Here is a 22,792-nt window from a genome sequence, read left to right as displayed (position 1 = left end):
GAGCTGCAGAGAGGATCCGGTGAGGAGGACCAGCGGAGAGAGAGGGGTCCAGTTTCAGGAAAGCATTTCCAGTTTGTGAGTACTGCAAACTGCCCCCTGGGGGTCTGCCTAGAAAGAAGAGGGGACCATTCTGATGAAGGTTGTGGGGATCCAGGAGCTAGCTAGCCGATGCAGGAGAAAAAAGTAAAGGGGGTGCCAGAGTTGACCCTGAAGAGAAACAGAGAGGGTGCCAGTGAGAGGACCCTGGAGCGTAGAAAGGGTGCCTAGTGAGAGGACCCTGAAGTGTAGAGGGGGTGCCTAGTGAGAGGACCCTGAAGAGTAGAGGGGTGCCTAGTGAGAGGACCCTGAAGTGCAAAGGGGGCGCCAGTGGTTGGGCCCTGAAGTGTTAAAGTGTACAGCGTGCAGTGTACAGTGTTGAGAGTTGCAGCAGCACAAGCAGTTAAAGTTGTTACCTTAGTCAGGAAGAACTGGAGGGAGCTGGTTGCAGGACTTTTGAGCTAACCAGAGCATCAGAAGTCAAGTCTAAGCACAGTCCAGGACTTTTGAGCTGATCAGAGTGTCAGAAGTCAAGTTCAAGTACAATTCAGCAAATCAGTGTTTTTCAAGCGCCAGCAAGCATTGGTCGGCATCCAGCCGGCATCAAGACAGCGATGAAAGGCATTTTTCTACAAAGTGTCCCATTTGTACCTAATTGAGCCAGAGGAGTATCCCACTCTTTCTCTTCTCCCATCCCCTATATCAAATAAACAAAACAAACCAAAGATGCCAGAATGGTCATTGTCTCCAATATCACACTTGGGTATTCAGCTTAAATGGGCTGAATGTGTCATCGGTAACCATGCCAGACCCACATTAGGGCCAATGCCTGGAAAATCTGCTACATGCAGTACATGGCAAATGAGGCTTAATGTTAGAAAATGTAAGGTATTGCATGTGGGTGGCAGAAATAGGAACACAAGTTACTCACTAGAAGCCTTTTGGGGGAATCTAAGATGGAAAAGGACCCGGGGGTCCTAAGTAAATGACAAGTTCAACAATTGCATGCAATGCCAAACTGTTGCAAGCAAAGCCAACAGAATCATGGCATGCATAAAAAAGGGGATTCGCTCCAGAGATAAAACGATAATTCTCCCACTCTACAAGACTCTGGTCTAGACGCATCTCGAGTATGCCATCTAGTTCTGGGCACCGGTCCTCAGGAAGGATGTACTGGAACTGGAGTGAGTCCAGAGAAGGGCAACAAAGCTAATAAAGAGTAGGGATGATCCAAAGGTTTGGGTCCACCATCGGTTCGGCCCGAACATTGGGTGTTCGAGGTTCGGCCGAATTTAGAACTTTTTGCCCAAAAAGTTCGGAATTCGGCAACCAGAACCGCCCAAAATGCAATGCTTCAGGAAATGGGCTTTAAAAGCCCATGATTGGACCAGAACCATTAGCAAAAGCCAATTGAGGGGGCAGGAGAATACTAGGAATGTGATTGGAGTGACTAGGGGGTCCCTAGACCAATCATTAGTGAATACGCCCCCCAGTATATAATATCGCCCCCGCCATATTCCTAGCATTGTTATACTGGACATGGAAGAGAGTGGAAGCAGTTCTGTTAATTTTACTTTAAAAGTGTCATTTAGCATTTATTAGTGTGAGGAAAGGGATATCTAGTGTAGTTAGAGTGCTCCTTTACACTTAAGTTAGCTTCAAAAGTGTAGTTTCTGTAGGGAAAGTGTTAAGTGTAAGGGGACCGTAGTGTAGTGTTGTAACGCTCTGGGGTTTGACTTAGTGAACTGGATTTGCAGCTGCAGAATTCCCACTCAGTAGTCTTGTAGAGATGTGTTGAATCACCTTATCCAACTCTCCTGACTCATCATAGTGGCTCAGCCCGCTTCATTATGCACATACACAAACACTCAGATAAGATGTTGCTGGAGTGATAGATATCTATGCAATAGTATTGAGGTGATATACTGAAGGAATAGGCTTGAGTAGTGGTAGCAATTAATGATAGGCACTCAGGTAGTAATGTTGCAGGAGCGATAGCAGATGGTGATAGATAGTATGCAGGAGGGTTAGCAATCATGTACAAGGGATAGGGGATAGGGGATAGCAGATGAAGTGTACAGGAGATGCTAAGTTAATGCAAGGTTATAAGTTACAGGTGGTAGTAGGCTCAAGAGCTAGCAATCTAGGTAACGATGCAGGTGATAGATATTGTAGTGCATATATCCTAGAGTTTAGCAACAGTTCTTAATATGCAAGAATAGATAGCATGTGACTTGATAGGAAGGGATCCCCTGCGGGGTACTTATCACTAGCTGGTAAGCGAGGTAAAGGATCAGGTAGCGAGGTAAAGGATCAGGTAGCGAGGCTCCAGTCAATCCAGGTATAGGAAGATAGCTGGAGGATTCGGCAGCGTCAGACAGGGATGTATAACGAGCGGTTTCACGAACACCTTGTGAGTGCACAGCGTCGGTTGAAATAGCCGCTCAGAGCGGCACCTAGTGATGACGTCATCAGATGTTAAAGAGACATGCAGCTATATGCGTTCCACCTACCTAAATGGTGGAACGCAATGCGGAAGTAAGAGGCTAGAAAGGTACTGAAAGTACCAGGATCTTACAGTACCCCCCCCATAAGGCTGCTCCAGAAGGCCTATAGCACTGGTCTCTCAGGATATTTAGAGTGGAACCTTTTTATAAGCCTGGATGCGTGAACGTCAGAAGCATCCAACCAGGTGTCATCTTGGGGTCCATAGTTTTTCCATCTGATGAGATATTGGAGTTTTCCTCTGTGGATACGAGAATCCAAAATCTCCCTAATCTCAAATTCTTCTCCCTCTTCAACTTGTACTGGAGGTGGAAGCAAGATGGTAGGTCTAATTCCTTGGTTGGGTATATGTGGCTTTAGTAGAGATACGTGGAAAATGGGGTGTATCTTAAGATCTGCCGGTAAAGTAAGTCGAACTGCAGATGTTCCAATGAGTTTCTCGATTGGGAAAGGTCCCAAAAACAGAGGTCCAAGCTTTTTACTGGGGATTTTCAACCTCAAGTTTTTTGTAGATAGCCAAACAAGATCCCCAATAGTATATTGAGGAGAAGGTCTTCTACAAAGGTCGTAGTACCTTTTTTGTTGGCTATGAGCATGTGAGATGGTGGTGTTAAGTAAACCCAGAGAGTCTTTTATTTGGGTGAGATAGTCAGAGGCTACTGGATTACTTGATGGTAGGATGCGTGGTGGAAGAAGTGTGGGATGAAACCCATAGTTTAGGTAGAACGGACTTTGCTTAGTAGTACTGTGGGTTGCATTATTATAAGCAAATTCCGCCAAAGGGAGGAGGTCCACCCAATCATCTTGTAGGTATGAGGTGTAGCAACGCAAATATTGTTCAATACACTGGTTGACTCTTTTAGTTTGTCCATTGGTCTGTGGGTGATAAGGGGAAGTAAGTTTTCACTCAATACGTAGTATATGACATAGAGCTTTCCAAAACTTAGAGATGAACTGTGAACCCCGGTCAGATAGAAGAGTCTTTGGAATTCCATGTAGTTTGAACACATGTTTCACTAGTAATTCCGCTGTTTCCTTAGATGAAGGTAGTCTGCGAATAGGAATGAAATGTGCCATCTTTGTCAGATGGTCCACTGACACTAGGATGGTAGTAAATCCTTTGGAAGGTGGTAAATCTACTATGAAGTCTAGAGACACAACTTCCCATGGAACTTTGGGTATTGGTAGACTGCAAAGTAGACCAGATGGTTTTGTAGTGTCAATTTTGGACCTTGCACAGATGTCACATGAGGAAACAAATTTCTGTACAGACGTCTTCATTCCAGGCCACCAAAATTGCCTGGTGAGCAAATGAAATGTCTTAGTCATACCCATATGTCCTGCCATAGGTACGTCATGTGATAGTTCCAAGATTTTAGTACGCATACCAGGAGGTATGTAGAGTTTGTTGTCAAAGTAGAGGAAGCCTTCTGCATCAGAACTTAGTTGTGGTGGTGGTGAATCCAGTCCTAGACTGTGCAGAATCTCTTCCTTTAAGGAACGAACAACACCAATAATACGGTCATGGGGTGTTATAGGAAGTGAAGGGATTTCAGCACAGTTATCTTCGGTTAACCATGATAACGCATCTGCCTTCTTGTTCTTATCTGCAGGTGTGTAGGTCACTAAGAAATTGAATCTTAGGAAGAATATTGACCAACGTACCTACCGATGGGAAAGGGTCTTGTTGGTCTGAAGGTATTGGAGATTCTTATGATCTGTATATATGAGTATTGGCAACCGGGTACCTTCAAGTAAATGTCGCCAATTTTCAAGTGCCAGTTTTATGGCAAGCAACTCTTTTTCACCCACTGGGTAGTTCACCTCTGGGCTACTTAGTGCTTTAGAGAAGAAAGCAACTGGGTGGAGTGGTGAAGTATTCGTTGGTCGTTGGGAAAGAACTGCTCCTACAGCCATATTTGACGCATCCACCTCTAGGATGTATTGGAGGGATGGGTCTGGATGGCGTAGTATGGGAGCAGAAGTGAAGCTTGATTTTAACAAGCGGAAAGCTTTATTTGCTTCTTCAGACCATTTGTATGTTTTTTTCACACTTGTAAGTTGTGTGAGCGGTCTTACAATAGAAGAGAAGTTCTTGATGAACTTCCTATAAAAGTTTGAGAACCCAAGGAATCGTTGTAATGCCTTACGAGTTGTTGGTACAGGCCAATCCAGAATACACGATATCTTGCTCATATCCATCTTGATGCCATTCTTTGATATGATGTATCCTAGGAATAATACTTCTTCCTTATGAAATAGGCATTTCTTCAGCTTTACATATAAATTGTGTGCGAGTAATCTGGACAACACAAGTCTTACATGTCTTACATGTTCAGACAAGGATTGAGAGTAAATGAGTATATCATCCAGATATACCACAACACAAACATCGAGTAGGTCTCTGAAGATGTCATTTATAAACCGCTGGAATGCTGCGGGAGCATTACACAATCCAAAGGGCATCACTAGATATTCAAAAAGTCCGTATCTAGTTCTGAATGCCGTCTTCCACTCATCCCCATTACGGATACGGATGAGATTGTATGCCCCTTTTAGGTCCAACTTTGAAAAGTAGGTGGCTCCACGCACTTGTTCAATGAGTTCCGGAATGAGAGGTAAAGGATAGCGATCCTTTATTGTGATAGTATTTAACTGCCTATAGTCAATGATAGGCCTGAGACTTAGATCCTTATTGCGGACAAAGAAAAGTCCTGCAGCTGTGGAAGAAGTAGAGGGTCTAATAAACCCTTTCGCTAAATTCTCACCCAAGTATTCCTTAAGATGAGAAAGTTCATCCTGAGATAGAGGATAAACATGTCCGAAAGGTAGTTACTGTTAGGGAGTAGATCAATAGAACAACCATAGTCCCTATGGGGAGGCAATACTTGAGCATTTTTCTCAAGGAAGACTTCAGATAGATCCTGATAGCATGGTGGTGGTGTGATTTCATCTGACACCATGGACAGGATTTTTTTATAAGATTGGAGGTTACACGTGGTCTCGCAATAGTGAGAGGGGAAGGTTAGTATCCGCGTTTTCCAATCAATGTTTGGTTGATGTATGTGTAACCAGGCAAGCCCCAAAATAATGGGAAAATGTGGTGAAGGTAATACATCAAAGGAGGTGGTCTCAACATGAGACTCGTTAGTAGTAACAAGAAGTGCTTGTGTCTGATTGGTAATTGGACCAGAAGATAACGGAATACCGTTAATTAAACTAACAGAGACAGGAATAGGTTTTGAAATAATAGGTATTTTATTCAAAGCAACAAAACTAGTATCAATGTAGTTCCCACAAGATCCTGTGTCGATCATAGCCTTGGTAGTGATTCTATTTTGGTCCCACTGTAAGATCAAATGAATGAAAAGATAGGGATTAGAAAAAGAAGTCGTTAATCCCGCCAGTAATACATGTGAACACTCACCCTCTTTTTTGCGGACAAGGGGACAGACGCTTATCAGATGATCAGCGGAAGCGCAATACATGCAGAGATTTTGAGATTTTCTCCTGGCTCGTTCAACAGACGATAATGGTGGGCGTACGATTCCTACCTCCATAGGAGTAGGGTCAAAGGACGAAAACCGAGAAGGATTGGGTAATGGTACTCCCATTTTCTCAGCCTTCCTTTCTCGTAAAAGTCTGTCAATATTGATGCTGAGTTGTATTAAGGCATCCAAAGTGCCAGGTAAATCCGCTCGGGCGAGCTCGTCTTTAACGGCTTCGGATAACCCGAGCCTGAACTGGGTTTGCAGAGATGCAGCATTCCACCCTGAATCAAGGGTCCATCTCTTGAACTCTGCTACAAAGTCTTCAACAGGTCTCCTTCCCTGTTTTAAAGCCCTCAATTGGCTGTCAGCAGTACTCTGCCTATTTGGGTCTTCATACAGGCTAGAGAGTTCTGCTAGGAACGCAGGATAGGAGTTGAGAAGAGGGTCATTTTTCTCAAAGAGAGAGTCTGCCCAAGCCCATGGATCACCTGACATATATGAGATAGTGGTGCAGACTTTAATTTGGTCTGTATTGTAAGTACGAGGTTTTAAATTAAAAAGCAATTGACATGCGTTTTTAAATTCACGACATTTTTTCCGATCACCTGTAAACAATTGTGGAGGGTTTATTTTGGGCTCACGGGGTTGAGCAGCAGTGAGCTGTGATACACGGGCTATCTGCTGTCTCAAAGTCTGATTTTCTTTTAGCACTTCGGTAAGAGAAACAATTAATGCATCTACCTTTTGTGTTAGGTGCATCACATGAGTGGCTAATTCTGCTGAATCCATTTTTTCTGGTTCGTGCAATCTGTAACGCTCTGGGGTTTGACTTAGTGAACTGGATTTGCAGCTGCAGAATTTCCACTCAGTAGTCTTGTAGAGATGTGTTGAATCACCTTATCCAACTCTCCTGACTCATCATAGTGGCTCAGCCCGCTTCAGTATGCACATACACAAACACTCAGATAAGATGTTGCTGGAGTGATAGATATCTATGCAATAGTATTGAGGTGATATACTGAAGGAATAGGCTTGAGTAGTGGTAGCAATTAATGATAGGCACTCAGGTAGTAATGTTGCAGGAGCGATAGCAGATGGTGATAGATAGTATGCAGGAGGGTTAGCAATCATGTACAAGGGATAGGGGATAGGGGATAGCAGATGAAGTGTACAGGAGATGCTAAGTTAATGCAAGGTTATAAGTTACAGGTGGTAGTAGGCTCAAGAGCTAGCAATCTAGGTAACGATGCAGGTGATAGATATTGTAGTGCATATATCCTAGAGTTTAGCAACAGTTCTTAATATGCAAGAATAGATAGCATGTGACTTGATAGGAAGGGATCCCCTGCGGGGTACTTATCACTAGCTGGTAAGCGAGGTAAAGGATCAGGTAGCGAGGTAAAGGATCAGGTAGCGAGGCTCCGGTCAATCCAGGTATAGGAAGATAGCTGGAGGATTCGGCAGCGTCAGACAGGGATGTATAACGAGCGGCGCCTAGTGATGACGTCATCAGATGTTAAAGAGACATGCAGCTATATGCGTTCCACCTACCTGAATGGTGGAACGCAATGCGGAAGTAAGAGGCTAGAAAGGTACTGAAAGTACCAGGATCTTACAAGTGTAGGGTTAACTGACAGTGACTGCTATGGAAGGGTGACAAAACCCTTCCATAGCAGGGTGACCGCTATAGAGAAATTATCATTTCTCTGAATTGCTTCGGGACAGGCATATGGCTTCTCACCAGCCAAGCATTTTTCATGCTGCAGGGGCTGCCACTGCCAGTGCTTTTTTGAGGACATGTTTGATGTCAGACATGACATCTGAACATGTGTATAGGGGGTATATATACACATATATGTCTGTATATATACCCCTAGACATATATAGGTGTGATAGTAGCAGAAATATATGCTTGTGCTAATGAAATCATTTACAGTAATATATTTCTGCTACTATCACACCTATATATGGCTAGGTGTCTATATACATATAATTATGTGTGTATATATACCACTATACACAAGTTCAGATGTTTTGCCTGCCTCAAAAGAACCCAAAAAAATGCCAAAAAACGCTAGCGTCAAAAAAAAATGCCCAGGTGTGTTTTTGCTGGCATTTTTTGGGGGGTTTTGGAGGCAGGCAAAACATCTGAACTTGTGTATAGTGGTGTATATACACACATACATATATTTATATACACACCTAGACATATATAGGTGTGATAGTAGCATAAATATATGCTTGCGCTAATGAAATCATTTACAGTAATATATTTCTGCTACTATCACACCTATATATGGCTAGGTGTCTATATACATATAATTATGTGTGTATATATACCACTATACACAAGTTCAGATGTTTTGCCTGCCTCAAAAGAACCCCCAAAAATGCCTAAAAAAACGCTAGCGTCAAAAAAAAAATGCCCAGGTGTGTTTTTGCTGGCATTTTTTGGGAGTTTTTGGAGGCAGGCAAAACATCAGAACTTGTGCACAGTACCACTATACACAAGTTCAGATGTTTTTCCTGACTGCAAAGAACCCAAAAAAATGCCTGCTTTGAAACCGGCAAGGTGTGAAAACCGAGGAGAGAAGCTAACCCCCTGAGCTGAAAGTTTTCTAATACAAACAATCCTTTTTTTTTTCTGGTTCTGGACATGCTACAGAGCTGAAACTTCACAGGTACACCTTTTAGACCCCCCAGACACAAAATCACACAAAAAAAGTTCTTAAAAATTGTCATTTTTGATAAAAAAGCCAATTATTGAAAAAAAAAAGAGATTTTTTGATTTTTACTTTGGATTTCAGATCTAGGGGGGTCTAAAAAGTGTACATGTGAAGTTTCAGCTCTGTAGCATGTCCAGAACCATAAAAAAAAAAGATTGTTTGTATTAGAAAACTTTCAGCACAGGAGTTTTCACACCTTGCCGGTTTAATAGAAGGCATTTTTTGGGGTTCTTTGCAGTCAGGAAAAACATCTGAACTTGTGTATAGTGGTACTGTGCACAAGTTCTGATGTTTTGCCTGCCACCAAAAACCCCCAAAAAAATGCCAGCAACAACACACCTGGGCATTTTTTTTGACGCTAGTGTTTTTTTTGGCATTTTTTGGGGTTCTTTTAAAGGCAGGCAAAACATCTGAACTTGTGTATAGTGGTGTATATACACACATGCAAAGAACCCACAAAAATGCCTGCTATTAAACCGGCAAGGTGTTACAGCAGCGAAGCCAACCTCCTGTGCTGAAGGTTTTCTAATACAAACAATTTTTTTTATGGTTCTGGACATGCTACAGAGCTGAAACTTCACATGTACACTTTTTAGACCCCCCAGATACTAAATCCAAAGTAAAAAATAAAATATATATATATAAATAAAAGATAAAAATCAAAAAATCTCTTTTTTTTTTTAATTTTTCAATAATTGGCTTTTTTATCAAAAATGACAATTTTTAAGAACTTTTTTTGTGTGATTTTTTGTCTGGGGGGTCTAAACGGTGTACCTGTGAAGTTTCAGCTCTGTAGCATGTACAGAACCAGAAAAAAAGATCATATAGGTGTTAAAGGAGGGTCCCACATCCCTGTTCTACTGAAAAATTATCTTTTTTTTTTCATGGTTCTGGACATGCTACAGAGCTGAAACTTCACATGTACACATTTTAGACCCCCCAGATACTAAATCCAAAGTCAAAATAAAAAAATCTCTCTTTTTTTTTTTCAATAATTGGCTTTTTTATCAAAAATGACAATTTTTAAGAACTTTTTTTTGTGTGATTAATAGTTAATGGGGCATGACCCAGAACCCTAGGCACTTTTTAGGGGCATTTATTGGGTTTTAGGGCTTAAAAATTGTGTTTTTTGATTACCAAAGTTCGGGTCCCATTGATTTCAATGGGGTTCTGAAATCCGGGCCGAACTTTCGGGAAGTTCGGATGTTCTGGCCGAACCGAACTTTTCAAAAGTTCGATCATCCCTAATAAAGAGAATGGAGGGCTTCAGCTATGAGGAAAGACTACAAGAATTGAACTTATTCTCTCTGGAGAGGAGACGCTTGAGAGGGGATATGATTTCCGTGTACAAATACCATACTGGTGACCCTAGCATAGGGAAAAACAAATTTCAGTGAAAGGGAATATAAAAGAACAAGTGGCCATTCACTAAAATTAGAAGAGAAGCGGTTTAACTTTAAACTGCATAAAGGGTTCTTTACCCTCAGAGGTAAGGATGTGTAATTCTCTTCCTCAAGCAGTGGTATCAGCACAGAGCATCGATAGTTTCAAGAAACTATTAGAAGGCCACCTTAACGACCACAACATACAGGGGTATACAATGTGCTATTGACAGAAAACACACACACACTCATTATAGGTTGAATTGGATGGACTAGTGTCCATAGGTTTCATAGGTTTGCTGATGTACCTCATGTGAGAATTAATTTGCTCATCTCTTTTTGTATGTGATTTACAGTTGGAGAAATAACGGCAAAGGTAATTAAGCAAGTAATCTTTTCTATTTATTTAATTTATTGCAACTTCTATTTTTAACAATAAAACTTGAGTTATACTTCTCTTTCTTTAACCAAACTGATCATACTTTACTGCCATGCCTACTCACCCATGGTAATATGTCTTTTTAACATTAAAGTATCATTTCTATTCCTCATGTTTTTATTTTGAGTACTCATTCATGTTTGGGGGAAATTGAAAGAAAACTTATTTTTTTTTCTCACACATTAAAATTATCACAGCTTTACCTTATAATAACCTTTATTAACCTCAGTGTACATTCAAATAATATTGTAAATGAACATTCTCCATCCATTTAATAAATACATGTCAGTGTATGAATCGAGTCAGTGATAGAATTGAGTTTAGACCAACTGCTGGAAGATAATCAGCACTGTGGCATGGGCACACTGCAACTTAACACCTGGCACCAGTAAGCAGAATATCAATTAGAATCAGTACACTCATATTGTTCCTGATTAAAGGAGTATCAGGTTTTAATTTTGCATTGCATTGACTGCTTGCTTTCAGCATCTATTTCTGTCTATCTTTGTATAACTGCAGCTTTAAAGTATAACTAAAGGCAAAACTTTTTTTTTAAACTTTTGGACAGAGTGGAGAGGGATTAGAACATCTGTCAGGTTTTTGCTGTGCAGTTCTGGGCACCGGTCCTCAGGAAGGATGTGCTGGAACTGGAGAGGCCAGAGAAGGGCAACAAAAATGATTAGGGGAATGGAGGGCATCAGCTATGAGGAAAGACTACAAGCACTGAACTTATTCTCTATGGAGAAGAGACGATTGAGGGGGGATATGATGTCAATGTACAAATATTGTACTGGTGATGACCCTAGCATAAGGAACAAACTTTTCAGAGAAAGGGAATACAATAAGACACGTGGCCACTCACTAAAACTAGAGGAGAAACGGTTTAACCTTAAAATACGTAAGGGGTTCTTCATTGTCAGAGCAGTAAGGATGTGGTATTCTCTTCCACAAGCAGTCGTATCAGAAGGGAGCATCGATATTTTAAAAGAACTATTAGATGGGCACCTTAAAGACCACAACATACAGGGGTATACAATGTACGGTTAACAGCAAACACACACCCACATCATAGGTTGAACTGGATGGACTGATGTCTTTTTTCAACCTCACAAACTATGTAACTATGTAATTTATTTATCTGTATGTGACAACCAATTATTATCATCATTACTATATCACAAGAAAAGTGAGTTATGTCTGTGATTGGAAGCTCTCATGCATAGCATGTGACAGTTTCCCACACAGGGCTCTATTCCTGACCCCATTCCTGTGTCAGTTTGGAGAATCCTCACCCAAAAGCTAAATTTAGACAAAGGGATCAATGATACTGGTGATCGCATTGCCCAAATATGTCAATGCCCATAGTTGGAAAATTACTTCAGTCATTGGATAAGTACTCCTAGTATATAATGGCTATGGGCCTGTCAACATGATGGGAGCAGTGGTCATGGAAAGAGGGAACAAATTGAGGAAGGAGTGCCCAGTATTGACACTCCAACCTCAGTGGTGGGTTTAAGAAAGGGGGGGGGGGGGTTTGGGACTTTAAATGAGGCACACAATTGGATTGTCGTGTGTCTCCATCCCTAATTCATGTAAATGAAAGCAAAAGCAGGGTTGGGACTTTAAATGAGCGATATGATGCGGCTTGCAGGAAACAATATTTATTGAAAGATAAATATTGATAACAATAATGAGATGTTGAATATGTTGTAACACAGATAAAGTAAATGGCTGATGTATAGCCCAATTCCAGTACCTAAAATAACCACATAGCAATTAACCAGGAAGAATACAGTAATGTAGTACTATTATGTAGTAATAACATCAGTAAACTGTGTGGTTCAACAGTATATGAGTAATTATTAAAAACATAACATCATTAGACTTGACGTGTTTCGTGGACTAAACAGTGTCCACTTCTTCAGAAGTCGATGTATGACCTATAAAAAATGGGTATGTATGAGAAAATGACTGATGAGGATAATTGGAGACTGGAAAGGGGAGGGAAAAATAGGTAATAACCTCAAATCCCTAGAACTTACATTGTAGAATGGGTGGTTGCTGGTATGGAGAGCAAGGCATGGTCTCGGTGTCTCACACGGGAGCTGAGGGTGCTCAGAGCCGGCAAACATGGCTGAACACACCACACATATGGAGAATGTGGGCTGGAGTGCATGGAATGAAGAATAGTACACATGGCAGCAGAACAGAAATTGTCTCTAAAAGTAAAAAAGTACTGTATGATTAAAAAAATTATATATATAAAAATATATAAAAAGTAAAAATATCATGCTGCTGCCCGAGTGAAGATATGAAAAAAACTGATCAGTAGTAAGTTAACACCAGGTAGGGTAAGTAAGATGGAATAAGGTGCAGAATGTGAATTAAGGGACAAAAAGCCCAAAAATGAAAAATGATAAACATGAGAATAAAAATGGTGAGGCCCAATGATGAGTTGAAAAACAACAATGTGTAAAAGACCAAAGTGAGAAAAGTAGCAGTGGTGCATGGAATGGAAATGAAACAAAGAGCCAAACACCCGTGTGTATGAAAGTTAGAACCAATGAAGAATGAGAATCACAGAGAAAACATAGAAAAAATATACCAGAAATGAATCCCAGACTGCTTGCACGTGTGTGTGCCGATGTAGCCAAGCACTGAAGTCCCAGCGTCACGCCAGTGCAGACCTGTGACTCACCGCCAAGTGGTGAACACCATAGGGAGACCGACGGCCGGGCTGCCTAATATGCACTGAGATGGAAATCAAACAGTGGATCAATGGCGCCAAAAATGACGTCATGAGCTGGCGCAATGATACTGGTGATGGCATTGCCCAAATATGTCAATGCCCATAGTTGGAAAATTACTTCAGTCACTGGGTAAGTACTCCTAGTATATAATGGCTATGTGCCTGTCAACATGATGGGAGCAGTGGTCAGGGAAGGAGGGAACAAATTGAGGAAGGAGTGTCCAGTATTGACACTCCAACCTCAGTGGTGGGTTTAGGTAGATTTATCTGTCTCCATGTTTATGAATTGGATGCAAGCACTGACAACTTTGGTGCTGTGGCCAAACATAATTCTAAAGGGTGTCTATGACACCCTTTATTATCTCCCACCACTTTTTCATATTTTAAAACCTTCCTAGTGATCCAAAATAAAATACTAAGTGGGCTCAAAGAAGCTACAGCTCTTAAAACTATTTCAACTGATTCTTCTCTGAAGTTTCAAGTCTTGCTTTGCAGTCTTCATGAACTGATACAAGACCACATTCTTGAGGGTCTCTTAAGAGTCTACTGAACAACTAACCAGGTGCAGATATTTAAAGCTTAAATTAGTATAAGATGGCAAGGAATTAATTAATAACTGCTGAATATACACTGTCTGTAAAGAACTGAAGCTGAAAACATGGTGAATTTCATGTCTGCTCTCCTGAACAGTATCTTTTTTGGTCTGCCCACTCCATATCTCCAAGTTTCCTTTTGTCAATCCCTCTGACTCATCAACCAACTAATCAATAATATATACTTTTTTGTATTTTTATATAAGTTGCCTTGATGTTATACAGATTTAAATTAACTCAGAAGTAACTCAGAACATGAAAGTAGACCGAGAGTTCTAAATTTCCCCTTATTTCATTCATTGAAGGTTTGATATGCATTAATGACTCATGAAGTGCTAATGATAACAAGGCAACTATCACTCGAAAGGAAGTAGCCAGTATCCATCTTATATCTCTCAGTAAAAAAATTGCATTAAGGACAGATTTGTTTCAAAGGTTTCATTATAAATTTGGTTTTTAATAATTGTTGTTATTGTAAATTTGTGTTGTTCAGAATCATTAATGTACTGCATGTAAATTTGCTTTTGTACCTGTTATCATTTATTTTTTGGAGTCTATTGGCAACAGCTGTTTTGTTGACCTCCTCTTTATTAATGCACCGTATTTTTACAAAAACATTTGCTTAAAAACTATAGCGGGTAGCTGTATACTTGCGTTGGCTGTACATGCATAAGATATGGGAAAAAATTGTTGAAATAATTTGCTTAATTATAGACATAACAGCTGTTTCAAATGATATTGGGTAGAATTTGTGAAAGCACATTATTTGGTGGCAAATGGATTAAAATTACATAAAGTATTTTAAGTTTGGAAATCTATTTAAAACCTACATTTATATTTTTGGGAAAGGTACAGTTAAAATATGTAGTGATGTATGTAATATAACTATATTATACATACTAAAAAATGTGAATGCAGTAACTTTTTCATTTTTATATATACAATTAAGAAGACCTTTAGCTACTTTGTAACACCTTTTCTATATGCTGTGAAACTTTAAACCTAATATGCTTATTATAAAGGAAGAACAAAGATTGTGCAGCTGTGTATGACTAAGAACCACTGACAAATATATCCTATAATGTTCAAATAATGAGAATGTGTATTCAACATAAACAATCAAAGAAGCGGTGCTGAAATGAATGTAAATTTAAATTGCAGTTGCATTTAAGTATTTCTGCTTTGATTATAGCAAGTGCAATTTCCATATCTTTAGACTCTATATTTCAGATAGGATGTTTGCGTTATAGATTTTGCTTTGTAACACTTTATAAAAGGTTAAGAATTAGCCTGAACTTTCTAAAAAGACATGCTCTGCTTTTATTGTGCTTTTTCTCTGAATGAAGATTCTCTAGAATATTATTTTGTGCATTGCCATTTCCATGGAAACCAAGGTACCAAGGTAGGAAAAAATAAACCAACAGGGAACAAGTTCTCAACTGAAATGTAGTGACTTTGGTTTAGTGAATCGAGTTGCTTTTGTGGATACTATTTTATATATATATATATATATATATATATACAGTATCTCACAAAAGTGAATACACCTCTCACATTTTTTGTACATAATTTATTTTATCTTTTCATGTGACAACACTGAAGAGACTACACTTTGCTACAATGTAAAGTAGTGAGTGTACAGCTTGTATAACAGTGTAAATTTGCTGTCCCCTCAAAATAACTCAACACACAGCCATTAATGTCTAAACCGCTGGCAACAAAAGTGAGTACACCCCTAAGTAAATGTCCAAATTGGGCCCAAAGTGTCAATATTTTGTGTGGCCACCATTTTTTTCCAGCACTGCCTTTACCCTCTTGGGCATGGAGTTCACCAGAGCTTCACAGGTTGCCACTGGAGTCCTCTTTCACTCCTTCATGATGACATACCAGAGCTGGTGGATATTAGAGACCTTCTGCTCGTGGTGTTAGAGACCTTGCCCTCATGGTGAACTTTACATTGTAGCAAAGTGTAATTTCTTCAGTTTTGTCACATGAAAAGATATGTGTGGGGTGCACTCACTTTTGTGAGATTATATATGTATGTATATATATATATATATATATATATATATATATATATATACAGTGCTTTGCGAAAGCATTTGGCCCCCTTGAACTTTTCAACCTTTTGCCACATTTCAGGCTTCAAACATAAAGATATAAAACTGTAATTTTTTTGTGAAGAATCAAAAACAAGTGGGACACAATCATGAAGTGGAACGAAATTTATTGGATATTTCAAACTTTTTTAACAAATAAAAAACTGAAAAATTGGGCGTGCAAAATTATTCAGCCCCCTTAAGTTAATACTTTTTAGCGCCACCTTTTGCTGTGATTACAACTGTAAGTCGCTTGGGGTATGTCTCTATCAGTTTTGCACATCGAGAGACTGAAATGTTTGCCCATTCCTCCTTGCAAAACAGCTCGAGCTCAGTGAGGTTGGATGGAGAGCGTTTGTGAACAGCAGTTTTCAGTTCTTTCCACAGATTCTCGATTGGATTCAGGTCTGGACTTTGACTTGGCCATTCTAACACCTGAATATGTTTATTTGTGAACCATTCCATTGTAGATGTTGCTTTATGTTTTGGATCATTGTCTTGTTGGCAGACAAATCTCCGTCCCAGTCTCATGTCTTTTGCAGATTCCATCAGGTTTTCTTCCAGAATGGTCCTGTATTTGGCTCCATCCATCTTCCCATCAATTTTAACCATCTTCCCTGTCCCAAAAAAAAGCAGGCCCAAACCATGATGCTGCCACCACCATGTTTGACAGTGGGAATGGTGTGTTCAGGGTGATGAGCTGTGTTGCTTTTACGCCAAACATAACGTTTTGCATTGTTGCCAAAAAGTTTGATTTTGGTTTCATCTGACCAGAGCACCTTCTTCCACATGTTTGGTTTGTCTCCCAGGTGGCTTGTGGCAAACTTTAAACGACACTTTCTATGGATATCTTTAAGAAATGGCTTTCTTCTTGCCACTCTTCCATAAAGGCCAGATTTGTGCAGTATACGACTGATTGTTGTCCTATGGACAGAGTCTCCCACCTCAGCTGTAGATCTCTGCAGTTCATCCAGAGTGATCATGGGCCTCTTGGCTGCATCTCTGATCAGTCTTCTCCTTGTATGAGCTGAAAGTTTAGAGGGACGGCCAGGTCTTCGTAGATTTGCAGTGGTCTGATACTCCTTCCATTTTAATATTATCGCTTGCACAGTGCTCCTTGGGATGTTTAAAGCTTGGGAAATCTTTTTGTATCCAAATCCGGCTTTAAACTTCTCCTCAACAGTATCTCCGACCTGCCTGGTGTGTTCCTTGTTCTTCGTGATGCTCTCTGCGCTTTAAACGGACCTCTGAGACTACCACAGTGCAGGTGCATTTATACGGAGACTTGATTATACACAGGTGGATTCTATTTATCATCATTAGTCATTTAGGTCATATAAAACAGGTGTATAACGTGTCAAGAATAATATCCACAAGCAGCGCTAAATCATGGCATATAGATAATCATGACTTAAAAGTCCAGATATAAGTTCATAGGGATAGTAGTAGACAGGTTTCTTGTGTAGTCACAAAGGGGTTAATACTGGCAAAACAAGTCGCCCAACAGATTCACTGATGAATCCAGACAAAGAAATCTCCAAGATCCACTTGTAGAGACGAGTGTATTCCGCTGATCATCCAAAAAAAACATGCAGTGCTCCAGCGTAGTGCATAGGAAAGATAAAAGTAGGGGCACATAGAGCAGTATTGCCAAAAAAGATTTATTGCCCAAACAACAACCCCCCTTCACAAATGCACTTACACAAACATAGGATAAAATCAGCTTCAAACATAAAATCATAAGAAGAATAGAGCACAGAGCAGCTCGGGATACCAGATGGGAGGTTACCAGACTTCCATAGCTCGTCAGCGTTCAGGAAAGTCCGCAAGTATTACTGAGTCCCCGCCTGGCGTCCTGCTGTTCTGATGGCCGTGATGCTCACACCCTGACCGGTTTCGTCGTTCAAAGACTTCTACTGAGGGTGCAAGCGTGCGGCTGCATGACCTCTACTTATCTCCAACCTCGGCCGATGGTTCATTAACCCCTTGCTGCAATCTCTGCAACCTCAGGAGAACGGCCTCATCGGTTATCATTGATGTAAACTCCATACACCTGGATCGATGTATGATCACCAATCCAGACAATCAGGATCATCATCTCACAATATACAATAATAAAAACAATGCACAATATCACATTTCTCATAACTGCAGTGCATATACCAAAATACACAATTAGAAATAAATCTAAATCACAGTGAAAAAAATTATAGATATATGAATAGATGGCATAAAATACCTGATGGAAACCAGGCTTATCATCTACTGACCAGTGCAGTGGAAACACAACAGGTTTATCAGCACCCTAATTATAAAGGGAAGGGCCAATAATGCAGGGGGACAATATTGTAATGAGAGTTATAATGTTCCCACGCATAATCGGTATGAGTCATTGACATCGCAAAATGATTCATGGGTCCCTATGTCTCCACGTCCTTTTTTGTGGAGGGGCGGCAGAGGCCAGGGAAGGAGGAGAGGGGGGAGGTTTTGGAGAGGAGGATCTTCGGGCCCCCCCTTCCCCCATGCCTACATGGGGAACCCAGGACCACATTGGAATGGGCCACCGAACTGGCGGGACCCTCGTACAGAGTCAAATACAGAGGATGCCGCGCAGGGAGGAGGACCCAAAAAAAGAAGACGGGAGTTCGACTGAATGGAATTTATAATTTAGCAGGGATCATGTTAAATGACAAAGAGATCAATATACTTAATGCTGGCTTGAAATGTGCAGCCAAAAGACCTATTAGCAAGTTTGGGGTCTACATGGATGTGCATAAATACATCCGAAAGATCAATATGAAGTGGTATTTCCTTAATGACAACAGGCCTAATTTGATGAGTAGACCTAGTTATAGAGTTGGGGTGGACAGTGGACTAAAAAACAAGTCACTTCTTAACCCCTTCGAACCATTGTGTGGATGTCTTTAAAAGACTAGTCATTAGGGATTTAGAACAGATTAAACCTAGGAAAGATGTGAACCCCAGGCATGTACAGGAAGGTCTAAGTGCCTTGGAAAAACGTCAGAACGTTATAATACGTCCTGCAGATAAAGGGGGAGGTGTGGTAATTCTTGACAAAGAATTTTACCACAAACAATTGTCGGACATGCTATCAGATACTTCAACGTACCAACGGTTGGATAGAGACCCAACCAAGCGGTTTCATAATGAACTTAATTTTCTGGTCAGTTATGGATTTGACAAATGGATATTATCCAAAAAAGAAAAAAGATATCTAGTTCCTAGCTTCAGTCGCATTCCGACAATATACACCTTGCCTAAAATACACAAGGATGTAGTAAATCCCCCAGCACAACCAATCGTCAACAGCATCAATTCGGTTACATCTAGAATTGGTGAATATCTTGATTTCTGTTTGCAAGGAAGTGTTGTTCGAACAAGGTCGTACCTTAGGGATACAAAGGATTTATTGAAGTCGTTGAAAGATTTGGATTGCATAAATATGGATAATGTGTATTTAGTGACTGCGGATGTCACGTCACTGTACACAATAATCCAGCACGACGATGCCCTCCTAGCCCTTAATTGGGCTTTCAGTCAGAGGGATGACATCCCTGAACCCCAAAAAAGGTTCTTGAACCATGCCTTATGCTACTGTCTCTCGCATAATTATTTTTGGTATAGTGGGAATTTCTATACTCAAAAGAGGGGCGTAGCTATGGGGGCCAAGTATGCCCCAAGCTTGGCAAACCTTTTCATGGGGGAGTGGGAGGATCGTTTTATATATGCCACTCAGAGATCGGAGTTGGTGATATACTAAAGATATATAGACTATCTGTTTTTTATTTGGAGAGGGACCGAATCCACATTACAAGCTTTTATGCATCATCTTAAATCCAACAATAACAACATTAAGTTGGATTTCAACTTTAGTAGAGAAAATATACACTACCATGATGTGGAGATCTTTTTGGAAGATGGTAACATCTATACTAAAGCTTTTTTCAAACCGACGGATCGGAATGATTACCTTCCGACCCACAGCGGACACCATCCGCGTTGGTTAAAAAACATCCCCAAAAGTCAGTTTCTCCGTATCAGGAGAAACTGTACAAAGGATTCTGATTTCCTGAAACAGGCAGAGGTTATAAAAAATTGTTTTGTGGAAAAAGGATACAATCCCTGTAATTTAGAGAGAAGTATCCAGGAAGTAAGAACTCAGACACAGAACAAATGCCTGGAGGACAAAATTACAATAAGAAATGCAAGTAACAAACATGAGTGGGGGTTTGTGACCAACTTTAACGAACAGTACAAAGAGATTGAAGAAGTCTTTTGGAGATATTGGGGTGTGTTGTGCATGGATAGAATTCTTGGCAAAGCCATTCCCAATGACCCTGTATTAATTTAAAGAAAAGGGCCTACTTTTGGAGATAAAGTGGTACGAAAAATATTGGACCCGCCAGTTAGACCCAAGATGTTTTGGGAAAAGACAGAATTCTATGCTTGCCGTAGGTGTAAATCCTGTAGGCAAGTTAGAGACCATCCGAAGGTTAAGACCACTTTTATATCCAGTGAGAATGGTAAACTGTTTGAAATTAAGGATTTTAGTTCATGCAACACCACGCATGTGGTCTACGGTCTGGAATGCCCGTGTGGCCAAATTTATATTGGACGTACAAAAAGAACGCTCACAAAAGGGGTTTCGGTGCATATCTCCAATATAATTAAGGGCTACAAGGACCATAGCGTGTCCCTTCATTTTAAAAAGGTCCATAAATGCGATCCATCTGGACTTAAGTTCTGGGGCATTGAGAAAGTGTATCCACAGTGGTGAGGATCCAATCTAGTGAGGGAGCTCTCACAAAAAGAAACCTACTGGATATACTTGACCAATGCCCTGCATCCCAATGGCTTGAACATAGAGCTTGATGTCAATTGTTTCTTGAGTGACTATTAGTTTGACATCAATAGTGTAGAGAGGCCTGACACAATGTTTAAGGAAAGGGGAATTAGTATGTCTATACCCCGGACCAATAATATTGGGGTCAGGCGCCTTCATACTGAAGTCTGGGTGGTCCAGAGATTTAGTTTTGTCACTCTTATCTGTATTGATAAGTTGGAGAAAAAGTGTCATATGGATCAGGGCCCCCTGGCTGATATTAGTGATCCCTTTCAGTTGTGGTTTATTATATATGTGTTCAGTTCCCTTTTTGGGAATAATGAGAAAAATTTATTTTAATAACTTATTCATTAATTTTATCTTCGGATGGGGAAGCCCAAACCCTTTTCCTTCTGGTGTCTTATTCATTTTAATATTTTATTCATTTTTAATCTGGTTTCGATCAGGTTTTAATATATCATTATTGGATATTTTATGGATGGGGCACCCATTTTTATTGTGCGTTTTTTTATTTATTTTTTCATTTATTATTTTTTTATTGTGCATTTTTACTATGTTTATGCATGGGAATGCGTGCAATAGGGGATCCATCCATTGGTATATACCCAGAGGATACCGTAGATACGGCGTTGAGTATGGATTATTGTGCGGTTTTTTTTTATTGTGCTTTTTTACTACGTTTATGCATTGGAATGCGTGCAATAGGGGAGCCATCCATTGGTATATACCCAGGGGATACCGTAGATACGGCGTTGGGTATGGATTATTGTGCGTTTTTTTTTTATTTATTTATTTTTATTTATTTTTTGATTTATTGTGCGTTTTTACTATGTTTATGCATGGGAATGCATGCAATAGGGGAGCCATCCATTGGTATATACCCAGGGAATACCGTAGATACGGCGTTGGGTATGGAATATTAATACCTGCACACGATAATTTTTTTTGTCGTGTATAAGGTGGTTTTGGGTACATGTGAGATGTAATCCAATCAGTAGATGATCAGCCTGCTTTCCATCAGGTATTTTATGCCATCTATTCATATATCTATATTTTTTTTCACTGTGATTTAGATTTATTTCTAATTGTGTATTTTGGTATATGCACTGCAGTTATGAGAAATGTGATATTGTGCATTGTTTTTATTATTGCATATTGTGAGATGATGATCCTGATTGCCTGGATTGGTGATCAGATCATACATCGATCCAGGTGTATGAAGTTTACATCAATGATAACCGATGAGGCCGTTCTCCTGAGGTTGCAGAGATTGCAGCAAGGGGTTAATGAACCATCGGCCGAGGTTGGAGATAAGTAGAGGTCATGCAGCCGCACGCTCGCACCCTCAGTAGAAGTCTTTGAACAACGAAACCGGTCAGGGTGTGAGCATCGCGGCCATCAGAACAGCAGGACGCCAGGCGGGGACTCAGTAATACTTGTGGGCTTTCCTGAATGCTGACGAGCTATGGAAGTCTGGTAAGCTGCCATCTGGTATCCCGAGCTGCTCTGTGCTCTATTCTTCTTATGATTTTATGTTTGAAGCTGATTTTATCCTATGTTTGTGTAAGTGCATTTGTGAAGGGGGTTGTTGTTTGGGCAATAAATCTTTTTTGGCAATACTGCTCTATGTGCCCCTACTTTTATCTTTCCTATGCACTACACTGGAGCACTGCATGTTTTTTTTGGATGATCAGCGGAATACACTCGTCTCTACAAGTGGATCTTGGAGATTTCTTTGTCTGGATTCATCAGTGGATCTGTTGGGCGACTTGTTTTGCCAGTATCTGGTAAGTATGTTTCCTTGGGGAGTGACACACACGGTGAGGTGAAGGGATTGAGCAATCTTTCTGGCTCCAGCACTGGTAATTAACCCCTTTGTGACTACACAAGAAACCTGTCTACTACTAT

Source organism: Pelophylax lessonae, assembly GCF_965119305.1.
Source record: "Pelophylax lessonae genome assembly, chromosome: 2".
In the NCBI taxonomy this organism is placed as follows: Eukaryota; Metazoa; Chordata; class Amphibia; order Anura; family Ranidae; genus Pelophylax; species Pelophylax lessonae.
The sequence above is the reverse complement of the archived record's forward strand: the minus strand, read 5'-3'. Positions refer to the sequence as shown.